The sequence below is a fragment of the Watersipora subatra genome, chromosome 7, assembly GCF_963576615.1.
Source record: "Watersipora subatra chromosome 7, tzWatSuba1.1, whole genome shotgun sequence".
Classification (NCBI taxonomy): Eukaryota; Metazoa; Bryozoa; class Gymnolaemata; order Cheilostomatida; family Watersiporidae; genus Watersipora; species Watersipora subatra.
Genome location: NC_088714.1, coordinates 59,535,499 through 59,558,630, shown reverse-complemented (window position 1 = coordinate 59,558,630; position 23,132 = coordinate 59,535,499).

Genomic DNA, 23,132 nt, shown 5'->3' with positions numbered 1-23,132 from the left:
ATGAATTTTTAGTGTAAGTCAGATTATTTCCTGGAGAAGTTTTGCACAAGAACTTCCCTTCCTTTAAAATTATTTTCTATTTGGCAGTTGATATACTAAGTTTTCAAATTTTATTACTGCGGTTTGGTTCATCATGAAATTGCTTTTTTAATTTAGCAGACAAAATTATCAGAGTGATTTCGTGCTGTTCGACCAATGAAGGAGTCTTTCTACATCTGTCTGTCAACCTGATTTTACTTAATGCATATTGATTATTAGCAAGTATATGTATATAAATATTGGTGTTTGTATGTCTTTTATTGATTTGTTTCTCTGTCATCTCTGTACCCAGTTTTAGGGATTAAATTCTAGCAAGGAAAAGTTTACATTGGACTGAAATCGAACTCACATTTATAAAATGCAAGTCTAGAAACAAATGTGGGTAACAATTAGGCTAAGCTGTGAGTATCACAAGCAAAGTTCTTATTTATGTTATTCTCAATTGCACACACTAAATATGCAATTTTCATTATTAATCAACATTATTTTTTGTGTTTGTTTTTTTTAAAGTTTTTCAAAAGTCATTTCACAATTTATTACTTCTTTTTTAATTTGTACTTTCTAATGTATCATTATAATTTCAAATGTGTAAGAACACTCCTAATTTTTATTCCCTTTAAAGAAAATTGCAAAATAGGTAAAAGCTAAGAACAGTACTTCTGGCACAGACTGTTGTATTACTTTGAGTAGCAGTTGTCTCTACATTCTCTTCGCTTGGTCGGACAAAGTACTTTCATGCGCTTTTCTGCTATACATTTGAACCAGTTTCAAAAAGTACTAGTATTGTCCATCAAAACTTTGAGCATATCTAACAGTTACTTGCTAATTATTTCACATTCAAACAACTTACTGTCTTTTTTTAATTTGTTTAACGGCACAAACCATTTACTCATGATATGAAGTTCAAAAGTTACAACGGTGAATGTTTAGTATATTAAAAAAAATTCTGTGCAAGGACCTTTTTATTACCCAGCAACGCTGGACATTTAGCTAGTACATTATAATGCTCAAAATTAACACTTCAACTCAATATGGTGGTGTGAATTTTGGTAAGGTCAATACTTTTTATGATGGATTTATTGTACTACAGAGAACGCTTGATTGTTTTTTTTCAAACTAAAATAGACAGCTTGACTTGTATCTACATGCTCCTGTCATAGCAATCTTACCTGACACTTGGTGCATGGTAAGCTAGAAAATTAACTTGATATTTTAGCTTCTAGTTGTAAAAAACATGGCAAGGTAAGGGAAGTATGCAGTTGTAACTCAAGCCTATCACAACAACATTAGTACAATAGCAAATAAGAAAAAAATGTCATGTGTGAGAACTTTTTTCAAATATTCTAAGTATTTCTTGCAAAAGTTAAAACTTTTGACTCTTGTCTTGGTCAGGGTCATTCCAGCTGAATTAAAACAGAATTGAGTAATTTGAAAAGTTTTAAACATGAATAAATGTCGCTTTGGTTGTCTGTGGTAATTTTTATTTAGTACCAGAAATGCTCTATTTTTTTACACTTTTAATTGCTATTCATAAACGTGGCAAAAACTACCAAAAAATGTGTTCAAACAAAATAGCAAACGCTTCATGATTGATATAAAGAAAAAACTATCATTATTTTGATGAAAACCATGTTATTAATCCCTTATTAAAATAAATAAACACTCAGAACAACTACTTTTTGTTAGAATGCTGTCAAATATATAACCCTCGATACTCAGATTGTGTGAAGCCAGTTCAAAATCTACTTAATTTATTTAAACAAGATCGGCGTCAACACAATACAAAATTTGCCAATATGTAGTGTTTTTGCTAGAGAACGTTATAGCATTAGTGAACAAAAACAATCTGGCTATTTCATTCAAGTTGTGGGATTTCAATAATTTTATAGCTATGGCTGGGCAGACACGTAATGGGGACGACAATGACAACAGATGACAAACGTTAAGATTTACATACATGTATGTATATGGATATGAATATTTATATGTATTTATACACATATTTATACTTATATATATATATATATATATATATATATATATATATATATATATATATATATATATATATATATATATATATATATATATATATATATTGTACACATACTAATATATAGGTTTATATATATACTCTGTTATAGAGTATATATATCGAGTATAAATACTTCATATACTCTCTTTATAACTTTTGTAGTATCAAGCACTATTTTGTAAACTACATCATTTTACTAGGCCCACGACACGTTTTATCAGTTTTGCATTCGTGAGCGCTTTTGGTTCATTTGTCACGGTACAACGTAGCCCTGCCCACAGTGTTGTTCTATATCAATTGCAAGTTGTTTGTCCTTTGTTTGCATTTATCATTTAAAAGAAAATTTAAACTAGATAGTGGTTTAGTTGAGTTCAGCATGTTGAGAAATGCATGTTTAAAGTCAAACTCGCTTCTTAAAGTATGTAGAGTTTGAAAAGTCAGTTGTTGAGTTTGCTAAAATCTTTATTGATAGAGAATAAGATGACACTTTTGTGTTATCATATGAATATCTCTGAAATACAAATCTGTAAATTACATTTACCGAAGTGGCAGATTTCAAAGAATCTCGTGACATAACTTTGTACCAAGGAATGCAATATTAAACTTGATCAAAGAACTGGAAAGAGTTTGATAACCTGCTATTTGGATACGTGCTTAGTCAGCGAAGCTTCAGATCAAATGAACAAAGATATACATATTTATGTTTATCAAAGGAAGCATTTCAATAGAGACGCATCTGCTGAAGACATGATAATACTTAAAGATCGAATGTTACAGGAAGCTAAATCCTTCTACTAGCAAAACTTGCCCAGCAAAGTGTACCAAACCAGTAGATGAGTGTGAGCACTGCAATTTCTAGATAGCATGAAACAAGAAAATGATATGTTGGCTGGCCTTATGGCTGAAAGTGAGGAAGGTATTTTGGTGCCTTTTTCTATTCCCAATGACAATTTAATGCTTACTTAAATACAAATCGCATAACTTAGAAGAGGGACATGGTTGGTTTTCCACAACTGACTTGTGTTGATTGGTGCTGGTATTTGGTGCCATATTTGCTGCATGGCTGTTATTGACATATATTTGTCTTTAAAGTACTACCTGATAAAAAATAATACGCCATCCAGTTCAACTGGTAGCAACCAAAAGATACATGAGATTTTTCTTTTAAATTGCTGATTGACTCAGCTCTATACATTGTGTGGAACACTCTTGATTAGCTTTACTTATTTACATGTAAAAACCTTTTAGAAACTAATCTACTTCAGCAGTATATACAGATGCTAAGCATATATATATATCGTTATAAATGTTATAAATATGATATATAGTGTATATATAATGTATATATATTTTTTTTTACCAAAAGGTAGGGAGTTTTCAGTTTCCTTTTCAGTTTAACTTGATGAAGGATAATAACCATAAAACTTTAAGTAGTAAATACTTTTTAAAGTTTACAGTTCCTAATGCATTTTATATAAATGCTATATTTTAACATTGAACATTCTGCTTCTAGTGAACTGCAACCTTCTTTATCAGTATACATGTATGTGTATATATGTAGATATAAATGCTAAATAAATATATGCTAAAAATAAATTGTATATTTTTTGTATATATTTCTTCATATAAATTTTGTATATAGGCAGCGGAATCTAACCCCCTTGCCAGCTCTGAGCTGCATTGATGAAGCGTCAATAGCCGAGACAGTCCTGTCTGTAGCAATAGTATTTGCTCCCTTGCTTCGGTTTGGTTGAGCTCTCTGTGAGAGGTACGATACTCTTAGCCTGCATGCATGGTTCATCACATTTGTCGTTTGAGCACTATTGTGTAAGGACATTGGCTTTCTTGAAGTCTGTGATGCGACTTGGTATTTCACGGCAAAAAGTCAACTCTCATTGGCAATGGGATTTATCTCCCTTACAGGCTTTGAGTGTCACTGATGAGGTTTAAATAGCCAAAACTGTACAAACAGTACTGTTTAGGCTACTGTTGTAGTTCTGTACAGTATATATATAGCTACAAATGTACATATATATATTTATTGCTATATATAGCGTATATAGTCCTATAGCATAATTATACAGTCTATATACATGCATGTTATATATACAGCGTATATAAATAACATATATATATATATAACACATATAGCATAAATAAATATATTTACGCTATATATATACACATATTATATGTATAGCATATATATATATAGCAAATGTATAGCTATATTGATTTATTTACCAGATAATGTATGGAGATTAGTTAGCTGTTGTTAAGCTGTTGTTAATTGCAGAGGAGTTAACTGTTGGAGAACGTAGCTGCTGGTTGTTGGTTAAAATATTTTTAGCACAACCCTTTTTTGAACAGAATTTTACAAGCATTGTTTAACTACCGCTTTTTGTAAGTATCATCTTAGCTAATTACCAATGTTATGGCAATCCGTTTCAAGAATCACTTATATTCCACTTATTATTAGTTTTTCCCTTTTTTGGTTCAACTGAAACTATCAGATTTGGCCTAGACCAAACTAATCTGACAAAAAATTATCAGTTTATTGATGTATCCAAACTAAATACTTTATATTTTATATATGTTTATGTTTATATCCACACTAAAAATAAAATAATTACACTCTGTTTAAACACTGAAAAATAAAGATAAAAACTACTATGAAATTTTAGTGTAACTCAGATTATCTCCTTGGGAGGTTGTACAAAATACTTTTACTTGCCATAATATAATTTATTATTTGGCAGTCGATATAAAAAGTTTTAAATTGTTATTATTATGGTTTGGCTCGCCGTGAAGTCTGTTTTTTTATTTCTGCAGACAAAAGTATAAGAGCAATTTCATACAGTTAGACCAATGTTGGAGTTGTCGTACACCTGTCTGAAAACCTAATTTTACCTATAACATCTTGATTAATAGCAAGACTATGCATATAAATCCTGGTGTTTGTATGTATATCTGTCATCTGTGTGTCCAGTTATAGTAATTAAAATATACCAATGAAAAGTTAAAGTTGGACCAGAATTGAACTCACATTTCTAAATTGCAAGTCAGCAAACAAGCGCGTGGAACAACTAGGCTAGGCTGTTTGTATCTCAAATATCTCATTTCTCTTATTTCTAATTACAAACACTAAATATGTACTTTTAATTATTTATAAACATTACTTTTTCTGTTGGTTTTTTGAAGTTTTCCTAAAGTCATTTTAAATTATTTGACTTATTTTTAAATTTGTAGTTTTCTAACAAAACATTTTATTTTCAAATGTGTTGTGCCACTCCGATTTTTGATTCCTTTTAAGGATAATCTTTAAATAAGTAAAAGCTAAAGACTTTTGGCTCAAACTGATGCATTATTTTGAGTAGCAATTGCCTCCACATTCTCTATCTACTCGGTCAGACAAAGTACCTTCATGCGCTTCGCTATTATGGATTGGTACCAGTGTTAAGAAATACCATTGTCGTCCATCAAAACTTTGAGCATATCTAACAATTACTTGCTAATTATTTCACACTTAAACACTCATACAAATTCATCTTTTTTTTAATTTTTCTGAACTGCACCAACTTCTTTTCTCATGAGATTATATTAAAAATCACAGCGGTAAATCTTGTTCATATTATAAAATTTTTCGGTACAAATACTTTTTTATGCTAGGCAATGCTGGGCAGTTTGCTAATTCATTATAATGCTTAAACATAACATTTTAAATCATAATAATGTGGTGGTTTTTGTTAAAGAAAATCTTTTTTGAGTCGCTTTTGTTATAATAGATGGAATGCATTGCTTCTCTTGCAAACTAATATAGACATTTTAACGTGTATGAACGCATTTCTGCCATAAAAATCTTACCTGACACTTGGCGCATAAAAAGCTAGAAAAACTGAAATCTATTCTTAAAATTTTCTAAGTAGTTCTTACAAGCGTTGAAAACTTTGGACTCCTGTCTTGGTCTGGAACATTCTTGCTGACTTTAAAACAGAATTGAGTAATTTGATAAATTCTAGGCAATAATATTAATCATTTTGTTTGTTTTTGTAATTTTTTGGTTTGATGACGGACAATCTCTATTTTTTCATACCCTTCATAGTGATTTATGCAAAATTGCAAAAAAACCAACACAAAAATTGTTTGAGCAAAATAATAGACGCTTTATGATTGATATAAACATAAGGAAAAACCTAACGATATTTTCCTATAAATCCTATTAATAAGCCCTTATTTAAATATTAAAACATTAAGAGCAATCACCTTTTGTTAGAATGCTGCCAAATGTTTACTGCTCTATATTTAATTTGTGTGAAGCCAGTTCAAATGCTCATTAATTTTTTTGAAGAATGTTGGTGTCCACAAAATAACAACTTTGCCAAAATTGGTTTTGGTGTTTTACCAAGTGCATTCTATAGTATTGGTGAGAATAGACATTCTGGGTATTTCTTTCAATCTGGGAGAGTTTGTTACTCTTGAAAAAGATTAGCAAAAAATTAGCACCGACTACCCTATCAAGCTTGCAAATATTAAACACTTACCCAGACACGCACACATTCACCCGCAACACAAATAAATTCTAAATATATGTCAGTCACAAAATACTCAAAACGATCAATGCACACTGCAAACAATTAAACATACATGTAATTGAATTTCAACTTTATGATGAAGTTAGAGAATGACATTTACCAACTCCAAAAACTCTATGCATTTAAACTGTTATTTAACGGGGCATTTTACTGTATAAGTTTTGTCTGGCTAATTGAACAACTGAAGTTGTTTTCCCAACTTGGTTGTGACTCTTTTTGCAAGGTATGACAATTCTAAAAAGTAAATTTAAAATCCCTAACAGAAATGTTAGTATGTATTTCACTTCACTACAGTATTTGAGATCTTTGAGAGTTTTACAATCTAATAGACCCACCATTAGCAAAGCCAAAAAAGCTAGTGCACAGTTTTTATGGTATTTCCTAAGAGCAAGTACCAACCTTGTTGCTTGTTAAGAGTGAAAAACATGCTTGTCAGAATTAAAGCCAGTACATTGCTGATTCTTTATATTCAACGTATGTTTATGTAATAGAGCACTCATTTGGCCATCAAATACTTCAAACTAAGTCATTGGCATAGTTTCTCTGCACAAAGTATTCTACTTTCAAATTTACTTTAAAATCTACATAACGAAATGAGCTGAAAGATAACAAGAGTTTGATACTTCCAACCTCAAATTACTTTATTTTATTGTATATTTACCTGTGAATTTTAATTGACTTTTATGCAAATTGTTTTATATGTTTTCAAAAAACTTGCCAACAAAACTAAGACAGTTTTGAAAAGGTTTTTACATATAATAATTTTGACAAGAAAATTGAAAATATTTTTAGGACTATTGAGGTCGTTGATCAATAACTTACTTTTCTTTACCAAAACAAACGTTAGCCTGCTTTCTATTTTAATGCAAATTTCTACCATGAAACCTACATATTGATGTTCAGCAGAAATTTTTGGTGCTTTTGCTGCCATATTTATTACGAATTGTTAAGGCATCGTTACAATACACATAATTATTTGGGATGTGCATTAAGGTAACAGAATAGTTACAGATAGTCATAGTTATTGCAGTTAATAGTAATCATAGTCATAAATGCACATAAGATAAATGTTAAGGCCTGCATGGGACCTATTACTACAAAGAACCATTAGCCTGAAAACCGGCGGTAAACATGCTAACATGGATCTGCACACTGCATAAAAACACATGCACACATTTGTACACACACCTGTACACACACGCACGCACCCTCACACCCCTAAACACAGACCTACACACCTCACTACATATATAAATATATATATATATATATATATATATATATATATATATATATATATATATATATATATATATATATATATATATATATATATATATATATATATATATATAATGTCACTGGAAGTAAAGATGAATATAAAGCAAAAGAAAAGTGAGACCTTTCGGCATATAAAAGTGTAGCGCATTGATAGCTAAGGCAATTTTTATAGCGCAAATATGGTGTGTTTTCTGGGTATTTGGCATCCAAGACAGCACCTTTAAATTAAAACCAAATGAGAGCAACACAGATGTTTTTACAATGGAATTGCAGCACCATCTAGTAGTGTGGCACTGCGCAATCGCTGTACAGAAACTTAACAAATCTCTACTATACTTAGAATTCTCTATTGCTGATAAGAGGATCTGTGCTTTCCAGGAAACCAGTAGCAGAAGACTGAAAGTAATTTATACTCTTATTAAACAGTTGCCATGTTTTTATGTTCATCACTGTTATTTAGACAGTTTTATCCTGACAACAATAAAAATGTGGCTATGAAATCATTTTACGTATTTGTTTTACCATATATCTACCCTACTTTGAACACGTATTTCAGTGATCTCTTAGAGGCAGAAAATTAAATGGAGGCACGTGCCAAAGTTACAAACCTAAAATATGAATTAATATTTTTTGCCTCTATGCCCTCTCTCCTCAGTTTTGAGAGACTTGAACTACTATGTGTATTAATTTGTTCACAGTGCTATGTTTTGAAGAAGAAAGACAATAATATAGAGTTGAATGCTAAAATTGAATGAAAATGGATGTAAACTGACTTTGAGAATAAGATAAATTTTTCCGACTGACATGTCGAAGCTTTTTTTGATTTGTTTGTAAGCATCATAGATTTCTGGAACTACCAAGATGCAACATGACTCTCACCGTTTTGTGTGTCTATGTCATCGTGGGGTTCGGGTATACTTTAATGTGTTTTGGGTAATTAAGGAAGCATATGTATCGCACCCATAACAAACAAAGGTTACAATCTAAAATTATGTGTAACTTAGTATTATATAAACTTTAGCAGCCATCTGATGAATAGTCTTTAGTCTGTTTCAACAACTTAAAGAAAGAAAGTTTGAACATAAACCATGAACAATACATGCAGGAGAAGACAAACTCAAAAAAACTAACACATATATTTCTGGAGAACTTGGCAAGCGGAACATGCAGCAAAGATGTTTATAGGATCTTATTGGCTGATCAGTCATAAGCTACTGTTACACCGGTTAGCTTGACTAAAGTAGCCTTAGAAAATTGTGGTATAATCTATTGGGTTATTTCTTCAACCCAAAAATTATGGGAGAACTCAAGTGAAGACCATCATAGTTCATGATCATACATCAACATCAGAATAGGAACCAGTTTATATCAACATTTGCTCTAAATAGTATTTTCTATTACAATTATTTTATATTACTATTCATAGCTAAACAACCGTTTAACAGAGGAGGGCTTAAAGCTGTGCTCTCAGTTAATCTCAAATTAGACTGTTTCTCTTTTGGTCTAAAGTATTTAGTTTCTTCACAGCCATTTAATATCACTCATCCTCAGTCAAACTGCACACGTTATGAATTGAGTTTTTAAAATAATAAAGTCAAAAGCACTTGGCAAGAGAAGATAAGTCTTACAGCCTAACTGACTTTTTTGGAACTTCCAGAGTTTACTGATATTGTAGACCAAAATTGCTTCATCAGGAAACTCTCCATCTTTGTATAGGGATAAAGATTGTGCTATATTCACCTACAGATGTTTATGTAGGTGAATACAGGTTTCTTTCTGTATCCACATGATCTTCTTGTAAATGATCACATTTATAGTTTTACTAGATCTGACCATTATGTGGTTGCTTAGCAATCAGTTTTCTATAAATCCTATTTTCTGAAACAAAGGTTGTACTGCACTGGAGACAAAGTGGGAGGCATTGTAAATGACGAGAGTTTGTGACAGGGAGTACAAAATTCTATCAAGTGTAATCGAAGTAAAAGCAACAAACCACACAATAGGTTTTCGTGTACCTCTTTTATTATTTATATGTTAGAACGTTTAACAAAATTGATTGTTGCAATATTATGATGATACCATTCAATTTATCACACAATGCTAAAAACCAAGTATTAATTATCACAAAAACAGCAAATATAAATTTTGAACATTTGGTGGCCTTGAGCTTGCGTTGTTCAAAGCTGTATTGATCTTTCTCTGTTTTAGCTTGTAAATTTGCTCAAAACTGTAAACGGAATTATATACTCTAATTTAGTTTATGTTTGTTAACCACAGAAACAGCAAGCAGAAAATCGCATTAATTAGCAATCAAAAACTTTTTTTTTACTTGTGTATGAAACTAATTATTTAAAACTTTATGAGAGAAAATTAGTTTAAGATTGTATCACAAAGTAAATTTTCGTCTCAGACAAACATACGGGGTTTTAATCATTAAATAGTATATATCAACAACCAAATGCCCGATTGTTATACAACTGCAAATTTAAATTTTAGAACAATTAGGGACCTTGAACTTGCTGTCACTCATCTCTGTATTAAGCTTATATAATGTTGGTACAATAAATGTAGAAAACTTTTTATGCGCAGCTTTAGTAACATTTAAAGAGTTTGATGAAGACATGATAAAAAAGAATTATTTTTGAACTATTTCAAGAGTGGACCTATATTATAATATCTGAAAAAGTCAATTGACCCAGTCTACTAGAGATACACTACATATTGTAAAAAAACCTAAAGAGCACAATGAGATTACTAAAAAATCTCACACATGAAAGAACAAATAGTATGTAAACTTCCTGTACAGGCAGTTAACAACAGTTTGGTAAAATCAACTTATATTACAGGCTGTTGTTGAGTTAAATAAATCAGAAAGTTCGATTGAATAGAATGTCAATGTAAAGAACTAAACATAACCATGGCATTCAACAGCCTATATAGAGAGACTGCAGAAATGAGACCAGAAATTGCTCAAAAATTTGATAGGTTTTATTACTAATAATCTTATAAACTGGAATTAACTAATTGCTATCCTATTAGATATCTTGTTAGATGTCTATCTTTCACGAGCTTGGCTTCCATTTACGGCTGTAGTATGTTTAGCAAATAAGGGTTTAGTAAATAAAAGACAATAAATTGCAAAGAAAAAAGTTGTCGCACCTTTTTAAATAGAATTTTGCAACCCTGGGTATATTAAAAAGCTTTAGAAAAAATGATCAACTCTGCATCAGTATAGTACCTGAAAAGAAGGGAACAGTATTGACTGTTATTTATAGACAGGAGAAAGAACAATGCTTATATAGTAGACTCTCTTACAAAGTAAATAATTTGTTCCAGAAACATTTACGTTATGGGATTTAACGTCCAAGTAACACTGAAATACAAATAATTTTCCTAAGCTGTTTTAGATCTTTCCAAAATCACCCATTTAGACATACAAAAAAAACAAACTAGATTTTTTTCAATTCGTTATCTGTATCGTAATTGCAGCAATATTAGTTTGCATCAAAACTTTTTTCCTTTTTATGATCAATCTCAACGGTTATATAGACCATGATTGACATAATTTTTGCAATAATTTAATGGAGATTGTACATCTTCAACATTTATTTCTCTAACAGCAAACTCTATTCTGCAAAGTAAAAGTAGTAACAAATATTTTAGATATCTACAATAAAGACATTTATTTATAACAGTTTGCTTATTTCTCTAACAGCAAAGTTTGTTATGCAAAGTAAAAGTTATAAGAAATATTTTAGATGTCTACAGTAAAAATAAACAACAAAAGGTTTTTGCTATAAAAAAGCAGTAACACCTGTCCGTCGCCTATCGGTACCCAAAAATCAAAGTTAAGATAAAAAATATCTTCTGTTGCTTCTCAAACTCGTAATAATCGGCTTGATAGATTGATACTGCAGCACCCATACCACTTAATCGCCTTTGTATTTATGAACAATTACACATTAATTCAATTCTCTGTTTTGTCAAAACATCTGATGATCTAGCATGGCAAAATCGAATGCCGCGAAAGTTATATATATAGTAGTTATAACCCTATGTGTATGTCTTTTTTTGCAAGTTTGGCAAGATAATAAACATTCAAATTAAATTTGGGAGTTTTCTTTACTTCACACTTTGCATTATATAGAATTTTCTATTTAGTACTAAACAAAATCAGCACTTGACATAAATCCTTAAGTTATCTGAAATTTACGTCGTAGAAGGTATGCGTTATAAGAGGTATATGTTATAGGAGCATATGTTGTATTAACAAAAGCAAAAAATACAGACATTAAGGTGAAGTAATATCAGTCACATTTATTTTTCTGGAAAAGAAATGGGGAGATACTGGACTAAACATAGCAGATATGGTGAGTAGGTAGAAAAGTCAGCTAAAACTGGCACTTTGAAGTTGCAAGAGAAAAAGCTAATGAGTACAAAAAGTCGTTATGACTGTAAATTGTTGGTCAAGGAGTCACCACAGTATTAGGCACCTGCAACTCATATGATACACTCAGAAGGGAGTTTAGAAGTATCTGAAGACTACGTTGAGATTTTGCAGTAGTGCATGACCAGCCTATAAACAGAAAAGAATAAATGCTAAGCAATCTGGAGAGATATAATGACCAGAAAAGGGGCAAAATAAAATGAATGATAAGATGAATAAGAACCTGAACCAAACTGATAAAAAGAGATACTTGTAGTAAGCTAACTCCTGTCTAAAATATCTGCTCATAAAACACATTAAACTCCCCATTAAAGATGGCTCTATCAGTAACTTTATTTCATACAGTCAGGTTCTATATTTCTATAGAAGGAGGTAAAGAGAAATGAGGGTAGATCTTCAAATATTATGTTTTTTAAAAACAATTGAAATCTTAAGAGCCATAGCTCAAATTTATTTGCTCAGCAACCAAAGCACTTAAATGACCTTTTATTAAAAGAAAATCACTCATGAGTTTTAATATCACTGTCAAAAAAAAGTGTGGAAAGCAAAGACCTGCTAAAGCATGAAATTACTGCCGCAGTAAAGCATTTTATCGTTATAATAAGATAACATAGTTACCATGCAATGGAAAATAACTCCTGCTTTTATCTATGAAGTGTTACTGCATGAACAAAACCGTCTTAGTGATACAAATCTTTCAGCAACTCAAATAGAGGGAAAATAGCACAAGAGAACTTGCAGAAGCTGTTGTACGGGTCTGTACGTTGAGACTGAGAGTGCGTTAGTGGTACTGAGTCTGTGTACTGTTCTACTTGATGATGACTCATTAACAACATAACAAATATGGAGTCAGAGACAAAATTTCAAGCACTGACTATCACCTGCCAAGTGGGTGTAAGTTTTTTTTCTTAATGAAACTTTGAGCCCTAATTTTTGCGGAGTTCTGATATCTAAAAAAATTGTTTTATTGTTAGGCCATTTGTTTTTCCAAATTGAAGCTTTAGTAAATACAAAGATAATTATAAAAACTAGTTAATAAACTTCCATTTGTGTTTACAGCTGAGAAAAATCTTTTTTGCTTTACTTCATATTTTTATTCTATGTTCATGTTATGTTTGAACGCTCAATATTAATTTTAAAATATGCAAAACTTAACTACCCAACTAACAACGACATTCCTGGGATGTTCCGTAACGTTACGCAGAAATAACGTTCCAAACAAACATTGTCATAACGTTCTACAAACGTTATTTGATGATCATTGTAGAATTATGTTCCAACAATGTCGCAGGAACGTTGCATAGAATGTTGTGCAAAAATATTATCATAACGTTCAGCAGAATGTTACAGGAATATACTTTGCTAACGTTATCATAACGTCGTTAGAGAACATTATTAATGAATGTCCCAGGAATGTCCCAGGAACGTTACTCTGGAATGTTCAAGTGCAAACATTCATGTAACATTGGCTTGCAATGTAACTAGAATATTATGGGGTGACATCATATTTACATTCAAATAATTGTCCCAGCAATGTTTCAGGAATGTTAATTTTGAATGTTCGAGGGTTAATGTTCATATAACATTGGCTTGCAATGTAGTTGGAATATTATGGTGTGACATCATATTTAACTTCAAATGAATGTTCCAGGAATGTTCCAAGAACGTTACTCTGGAATGTCCGAGTGCAAACATTCATGTAACATTGGCTTGAAATATAACTGGAATATTATGGGGTGACATCATATTTACATTCAAATAATTGTCCCAGCAATGTTTCAGGAATGTTACTTTTGAATGTTCGAGGGTTAATGTTCATATAACATTGGCTTGCAATGTAGTTAGAACATTATGGTGTTACATCAATTGTACTTTCAAATGAATGTCCTAGCAATGTTTCAGGAATGTTACTTTTGAATGTTCGAGGGTTAATGTTCATATAACATTGGCTTGAAATGTAGTTAGAACATTATGGTGTGACATCATATTTAACTTCAAATGAATGTTCCAGGAATGTTCCAAGAACGTTACTCTGGAATGTCCGAGTGCAAACATTCATGTAACATTGGCTTGAAATGTAACTGGAATATTATGGGGTGACATCATATTTACATTCAAATAATTGTCCCAGCAATGTTTCAGGAATGTTACTTTTGATTGTTCGAGGGTTAATGTTCATATAACATTGGCTTGCAATGTAGTTAGAACATTATGGTGTTACATCAATTGTACTTTCAAATGAATGTCCTAGCAATGTTTCAGGAATGTTACTTTTGAATGTTCGAGGGTTAATGTTCATATAACATTGGCTTGAAATGTAGTTAGAACATTATGGTGTTACATCAATTGTACTTTCAAATAAATGTTTTAGCAATGTTACAGAAATGTTACTTTTGAATGTTCGAGGGTTAACATTCATATATTACTGGCTTGCAATGTAACTAGAATATTATGGTGTGACACCATATTTAACTTCAAATGAATTTTGTAGCAATGTTTCAGGAATGTTACTTTTGAATGTTTGAGTGTTAACAATCATATAACATTGGCTTGCAATGTAACTAGAATATTTTGGTGTGACATCATATTTAACTTCAAATGAATGTTCCAGGAATGTCCCAGGAACGTTACTCTGGAATGTTCAAATGAAAACATTCATATAACATTGGCTTGCAATGTAATTAGAATATTATGGTGTGACATCATATTTAACTTCAAATGAATGTTCCAGGAATGTCCCAGGAACGTTACTCTGGAATGTTCGAGTGTTAACGTTTATATAACATTGGCTTGCAATGTAGTTGGAATATTATGGTGTGACCTCATATTTAACTTCAAATGAATGTTTCAGGAATGTCCCAGGAACATTACTCTGGAATGTTCGAGTGCAAACATTCATGCAACATTGGCTTGAAATGTAACTGGAATATTATGGGGTGACATCATATTTACATTCAAATAATTGTCCCAGCAATGTTTCAGGAATGTTACTTTTGAATGTTTGAGTGTTAACATTCATATATTTAGGTTGCTTTGGAGATGTAATGTTGGTGGAATGTTGTATAGCTTAAGGAAAAAATATTGTCGACGGTTATGCTCGGTACATTATAGTAACGTTGTACGCAATTCATTAGAGGATCATTCTGTGAAACATCAAAATGTTAGAAATTGTCTACACAGTTACACCCAACTAATGTTCTGGACGAAAACGTTCCTGGGATGTTAGCTAATATCTTTGAGGCAACATCATGGAAGGCATGCTTGTGGAATATTCTGTAACATATTCTCCCCATGTCGTAGGAATTTTGCACCAGATCATCTGCTCAATGTTACATAATGGTTAAACTCCATACTATTCCGAATATATTAGAAAACAATATTATGTGAATGTTTACACCCAAAAATTTCAAAGTAGCAATCCTGTAACATTGCTGGGACATTCAATAACAATGTTTTGTAACAACGTTATAATAACGTTAGCAAACCTTTTCCACTAACTTTCTAGCTAAAATGGTACAAAAACGCATGATTTAATTTTTGGAAGTTGTCACCCTTTCATAACAAAAAATTATTTAAAAGGATGCAAATTAAAGATTTTAGATTTTTTATCACAGATATAGAAACAAACAAAATAATGAAAAACAATAATGATAATTTTGAATGATTTATGTAAATGAATTGAAAAGTCACTACAAATTTCAATTTTCGCACTTCATTAGACGTATCGCAAAAATGACTAGGGTCCATTAAGCTTTCTGGGTGCAGTAAAGTGTCATACCATGACACGACAGTGTGAGTGCATCGCATCTGAACACATTCTGGGACTTTTTGGGTTGGTTTCAAGTGTTATGTGCTAGTCTATTTTACAGTAGATTAAAGCGATGTCTGACTGGCTAATGAGTATAAAATCATTACTTCCGTTGAGTGAACCCAATGCACAACCATGTGTCAACAACTTTTCTGCCTTTTAAATTTTGTTTCAGCTCAACAAACTAATGCGGAAAGGAAAGCGATGAATACTAATAGCTAAGAATACTACTATATACTACTAAGCTGGAAAATCCCTATGCATTAATGTCCCATCAATGTTCTAGGCGTAACCTTCCTGGGATGTTAGCTAATAGCTTTGAGCCAATATTATGGAAAAAATGTTCGTGGAATATTATGCAATGTTCTCCCAATATTGTGGGAATGTTATGTGAGATCATTTGCTAACATTCCAGCAATGTATTTCCCGCAACGTTGCTGGGATGGTGTGGGAAATACGTTCCAGCAATGTATTTCCCACAACATTGCTGGAACGTTGTGAGAGTTACGTTCCAGCAATGTATTTCCCACAACGTTTCTGGAACGTTGAAAATGTGTCTACAAATAATCTTGTGACAACGTTACGATGAAACGTTTCTGGGACTTTTTGGAACATCCCTGGAACGTTCTGGGAACGTAAAATTGTTAGTTGGGTAGTTGTACTTGATGCATTTTAATATTGGTTATCTTTTTCTGTAAGAGAACACGCATTATGCTCAAACTTTTTTTAATAACTCTAGCAATTTCATCATTCCTGTGTATCTAAGTTTTTATCAGCATAGCTACATCAAAAATAATTTATCCAGACGATTACTAAATGTGTTATTGACTAGACTCTATCATTCTATTTGATACACTTGTTTATAAGTACTAATTTTAGTATTAATTAAATACAAAGTACCAAAAGTTAGTTTCAACATAAGCTACATAATAATATATTTGCTAATAGATCATCAAATCTATTTGTAAACTAATCGCTCAGACCAAATGTTTGTATTTCAAAATTCATATTATAAACTTAAAGGTTACACGACACAGTTCAAACCTTTTAGATAATTGATTCTTTATAGAAAACTTTTAACTTTGATATAAATTCTTGTTTGGTGTACTTGAACTAAGTTTACATTGTATATTTATTTCTATATATAAAAGATATATTGGTATCCAGTTTGGTACAAAATCCTAAATACTGAGCTATCAAACTCTGGCACTAAATGTGTAGGCTCCTGAAAGTTTAGATACAAAATTTCTGATAGAAGAAACAAACAGGTAAGAAAAGCTCAATACAAAATATTTACCTGTAAAATAATTAGCGCTCAAAATCTATGAGTTGCTGAGGCAAAAAGAATCAATGCAAACTCACCTGTAAGAAAAATAGATGAAAAAAGCATTCCCAGTTGTTTCCAAAACATCTATTGGGAAAAAACTAAAAATTCTTTCATTTGTGGCAAAGAAAGATTTTGGAACAATAATAGGAGTTTTCTGACACCTAATAGAATAATAAAATATAATAACATCTTATTATTGAGGTATTTTAACACAGCACTTTTTGCAGTGGATCAACAGGATATCCTCATGAGATCATCACTATAAAATACCATTGCTTCACATTGTAGGTAGTGTAGCTTATCAGGAAGAAAAGTCAAGATACCAGAACTTTCTGTTGCATACTCTGTTTTCTGTTACATTATACATAATTTTAATAACTGGAACATTACATTAAAAATTCAATAAAAAATTAAATAACATCACAATTTGAATTGAAATGTAGTTTTTATAAACAATAATAATGAGTTTTTGTGGCACGTTAATACTTATTAAGTGTACAAATTAATAAAAGCCTGAAAATCAGTTGCTTTAAATTATCTCAGAAGTTTTAAACATTTAAAAATATGAAAGATTGCAGAAAGTTTTAAATCATACAAATTTTAAATAGAAAGAGTACATAGAATGAAATCATGAAAGTGTCTTATTTATTGTATATAAATACTGAAAAAAACAGACTAATTTTAAAAATGCCTTCACACATTCTATACAAATCACCGGCGCAATAAAAGTGCATTGGTGAGAAATCATAAAAAGTGCAAATCAGTGCTGTGAGTAATTTTGTTGACACAACATAACTACTAGCACTACTCTGTTGCTTACCTTTCATTTTTCACTGTTGCTGACTGACTGTTGCTTTTTCCAGATGTGAGTTTTGCAAAAAATTCAACCATGTTTAAGTCTAATACTTTAATTTTTTTTCAAAATTCAGTTGTTTAGTTTTTGTTATGAATTGAGTTGTTAAAATAATAAAGCCAAAAAGCACTTGGCAAGAGAAGATAAATCTTACAGCCTAAGTGATTCTTTTGGAATTTCAAAAGTTTACTGATATTGTATATCAAAATTGCTTCATCAGGAAACTCTCCAGTCTCTGATAGGGATCAAAATTGTACTATATTCACCTACAGATGTTTGTACTAAACGTAAGTGAGAATGTTAAATTGCTCCTACCAGTAGTTTGAGACTAACTGTGTTCTTTTATCGTGTGTCTAAGCAGAGCACTACGAAAGTTAAGAAAAACTTTGAAAAGAAAAATGAGCACAGGTTTTCTATATTTCATATAAAATTTTTGCTTGTCAAAAGAAATATAAATACTTTGTAAAAAAGGACAGTTTAATTCGAAAAATTCACTTGTTTGGAGAAATGGTGTAACTTTTGCTGAGGCACTCATGACTAAGACTTAGTAATTGTTAAATCAATCAATTACTCTGTCTAATGTTGGAAATTAGTTTTTGGATAGTAAAGTGTTGTATCTGAAATATTTTGCTTTTGCACTTTCATGTATAAATTTTAATCAATACGTAGCAAATTGTTATTGATATGGCTTTAATTGCGGAGGATATCCTGTCTATAAATCATGGACTGGTACGGTGGCGAGTTTACCTCAACAATGAAGATGGTTTTGTATCTGGCAATTTGTTTTGGGTGTGAGCAATTTCTTATTTTTTATGTTGAGATTCTTTATTTTCCACAGATGAGAAATTGTGGTGGTTTTGGTGCAAAAACAGCTGAGATATGTCGGCTAAAGATTATAAGCATGAATTAGCCGATATACTTTTCTGATTGATACATTTATAAAGCTGAGTTTCAAACTTGTTCAAGAATCAAATATCTTTGTAGCGTATCTACATATATTTAAATTGTTGGATTAAACATTAAACATAAAAATAAATGGTAATCAGTAGTAGTGTCATCAAGTTGACAACATTTCAGAGCACATAATTATAAATAATTACTGATACTTTTGAACTCCAGCTAATATTTAGCGGAAATAAATTATTACTGCATTCAAAGCTGGTGACCGGGTTCAAAAATTATTTAATCATAAATATGGGGTTAATTCTTTTGGATTATAACTTTGTTTTCAAAATACTTAAATAATACTAAGTTTATACTCATTGTTTTGCTAATATCAGTTCCATGTATATACGTACGTATATTGTTGTTTTTCGACCAATGATAGTGAGTTTTGTCTCTCCCTAATCTTAGCAATATATTTTGTTATTGTAGTTTTTACTAAGCTTAAGTTAGTTTAGTTTTGTAAATATAGATCAAAATTTTACAAACACATATTTAGTGTAACAACCTATTTGTATGAAAACATACTTTACCATCAGCTGGTATATAATAAAGCGTCTACTAGCAATATACGAGTATGGATGATTATTTTTTCTTTGTATTATTGATTATGTTACTTTACCATGCAAAGTATATTTTTAGTTGAAACTAGTTAAATTTATCAGATTTATTTATGTTTGTATTAGTTACCAAATAAAATAAAAAACGTTCAACAAGACTCCTTACTATAAGATTATGAGCAAAGGTGTAATAGTACAGAAGATACTTGCATCAAGCTAATATTGTTAATCAAATAACGCATCTTAGCTGTGATTGATTGCCAGGATGTTGCTATGAACACCAAATAAATGTACAAAATCTTGAATATTTTGTTATCAATTGGTGCAAGGGCATTTTGCATACACATTTTGCAACAATCAGTATAACTTTTATATCACAAATATTAATAAACCCGTGAGTTTGCTCACATTTAGGCTCCTGATCTGTGATTCCGTAAGCTAATTTGCTAATGTATAGTTAAGTACAGTATTCAAAATCTTTTGCTTTAGCATTTTTTTGGAAGCTTTTAAGCTCCAATTTTTTAGCTCTAATTTGGAAGGATATCCTGTTTATGCATCGCTGATTAGTATGGTGATGAGGTCACCTCAACAATAAAGATCATATTGTACTTGACCAGTTGTATTAGGTGTGAGGAAATTCTTATTTTTTATGCTAGATTTATTTTTTGCTGCAAATGATGGACTGGTGCAGTTCTATTTGCAAAAACAACAGAGATCCACTGGCTAAAATATATAGGCACTAATTTGCCTATATATTGTTCATTAGTGATATGCTTGTATTTTCATTGTTTTTCAATTTATAATATTATGCAGTGATCATTTCTGACAAGATTTTCAAATCCACCTATATGTACTTATAAACGCTAATTAGTGCATGTTTGTAGTGCACTTTTAGTACTGGTGGTTTTTGTGTGATGCCAAATAGGTAACTTAATATGTCTCACCAGATTTTAAAAAGATTTTTAAAACGCAGCACAACCTTAACTTTTACTTGCACCATACTTTTTTGCTTGACTTTAATTATTGTATGTTTAACTATTTGGATATATTTAATTAGAAGCTAATAGCTTTGCAGCTTTTAAACTTTGAGTAGTTTAAAATTTTAGCTTCAAATTATAGTTGCATATAAATTTTTTGAGTTGGTTAGTTTTTATAAGAAAAAACTTACAATTGTGGTAAAATTAAAAATGAACGTGAATTCATGAGTTCACCAAATATAAATTTTCTTGTTCATTTTTCTCATTTTGTCTACATAAGCACTATATAATATTGATTCATAATTTATATATAGGCTTTAGATAAAATTTTCAAAACTGTAACAAAGATTATTAATAATATCACTTGCTTCATTACCACTTCCAATTTACTTGAACAGCCATTCTCAATTAAATTGTTACATATGTGTGTCAAATTTGGCGCAGTTGAGCAATTGGTCAAATTTTCTTTTAGTTGGTACTTTATAAAATATATAATAATAACAATGATAAATTCTTTTTGATAAACAATAAACATACATAACTAAGGCTTTATTTGAAACTCGTTAGTTAAACGTATAAAAAATACTCTGTAACTTCACATAAAACTATCTGAAATCTGTGTAATAATTTATTATTCGAACTTATCTGCATATGTATCTTTGGTATATCTATTCAGCTTAATCACACTGTTAGTGTTTAAAAGTTAATTTGCGTTTTCATAGCATTAATTTAACTAGTTCAATACTAAGATCTAAAAACTGTGATTAAAGGAAAAAAACATAAATTCTGGTGACATGATTGAATGCCGGCCTACTTGACAATGGGATAAAATTTTGTGCTCAAAACAGGACATTAGAATAACAACAAATATTTACTTGTATGTTAACTTAAACATGATAAAACCTTCTGCACATGGTATAATAATCCATTTAATGCCAGAAATTATTCACACTGCCTAAAAAATTATTTGCGAAGATCATAATCATCCCTACTTTAATAAATCACTGAAGTGAAAAAAACTGTTGATTTTTGTTCGCGACACATTTTAAGTATAAATATTATTTTACTTCAACCTTCACAGAATATTAATCAAAAAATCAACATTATATTTTTTGAAAAAAAAAGAACTTCAAGTTGGGTATGTCATTAGGTAAGTATAATTTAAGTTATTACGCATAATTAATTGAATGCAATAATATTGCGCTACTTGTATTGTTTTCTTTTGTGTTTCTTCTCCCTAAAGGGAAAAAACCTTTTTACTTTACTGAAGAGAAAAAACTTGTAAAAGTGTGAATTACTCTCAACTAAATCGATCGTCTGGTTTTAATTTTTATGTCTGAATATAAACATCACCTGACTGGAAATTGGACTTGTGTGGTTGATTTTTTGTACAAATTGGTATATATGAATGGGACGTTCATCCTTTTATTTCTATTTTCTTTAAAATTTACTAATATTGAGACGAGAATGGCTTCATCAGCAAACTGTCCAGCCTTGTCTATGAGTCAATATTGTACTGTATTAAACCACAGATGTTTGTGCTAAACGTGAGTGAAGATGTTAAATTGCTCCTACTAGTTGTTTGAGACTAACTGAGTTCCTTTATTGAGCGTCTAAGCAGAGCACTGCAAAAGTCAAGAGAAACTTTGAAAAAAAATGAACACACGTTTATTTTTTTTGGCTATTATAAGTGCTTACCAACCAAAACATAATTTATTGTTAAAAATGACAGATCAACTCAAAAGACTCACTTGCGTGGAGAAATAGTTTAACGTTTGCTGAGGCCCCATGACTATGATTTATTCCTTATTAAACCAAACATAAACGCCGTCTAATGTTGTAAATTTGTTAATGTATAGTAAATAATGGTAGGCCTTGTTTTAACCATCATGCATTTTAACCATTTTTGGGTATTAAACAGTTTTAATAATCTTATAAAGCCTATATCTTAGCCACGAATGCCCAAGCAAAAATTTATATGGTTCTTCAGGCATGATCATTTTTTGAGTCGAGCTGTCCTTTCTCTATAAATATTTATATTTCTGTTTACAAGGAAAAGTTTTATATGGAATTATAACATCTGTGTTCAAGTACATGTTTCAATAATGTCCAATTTGACCGCAAAATATTGAAATGTACAAAAAATGTGCACTTCAGTCAAGAATTGGTACCAAGTTTACATAAACGCTTATTATATTTTAACTGTATTTAAAAATTTCCTAAATGTTAGATGCTTTCTTTTCTAAGTCTATTTTGTCCAAAATAAAAAAT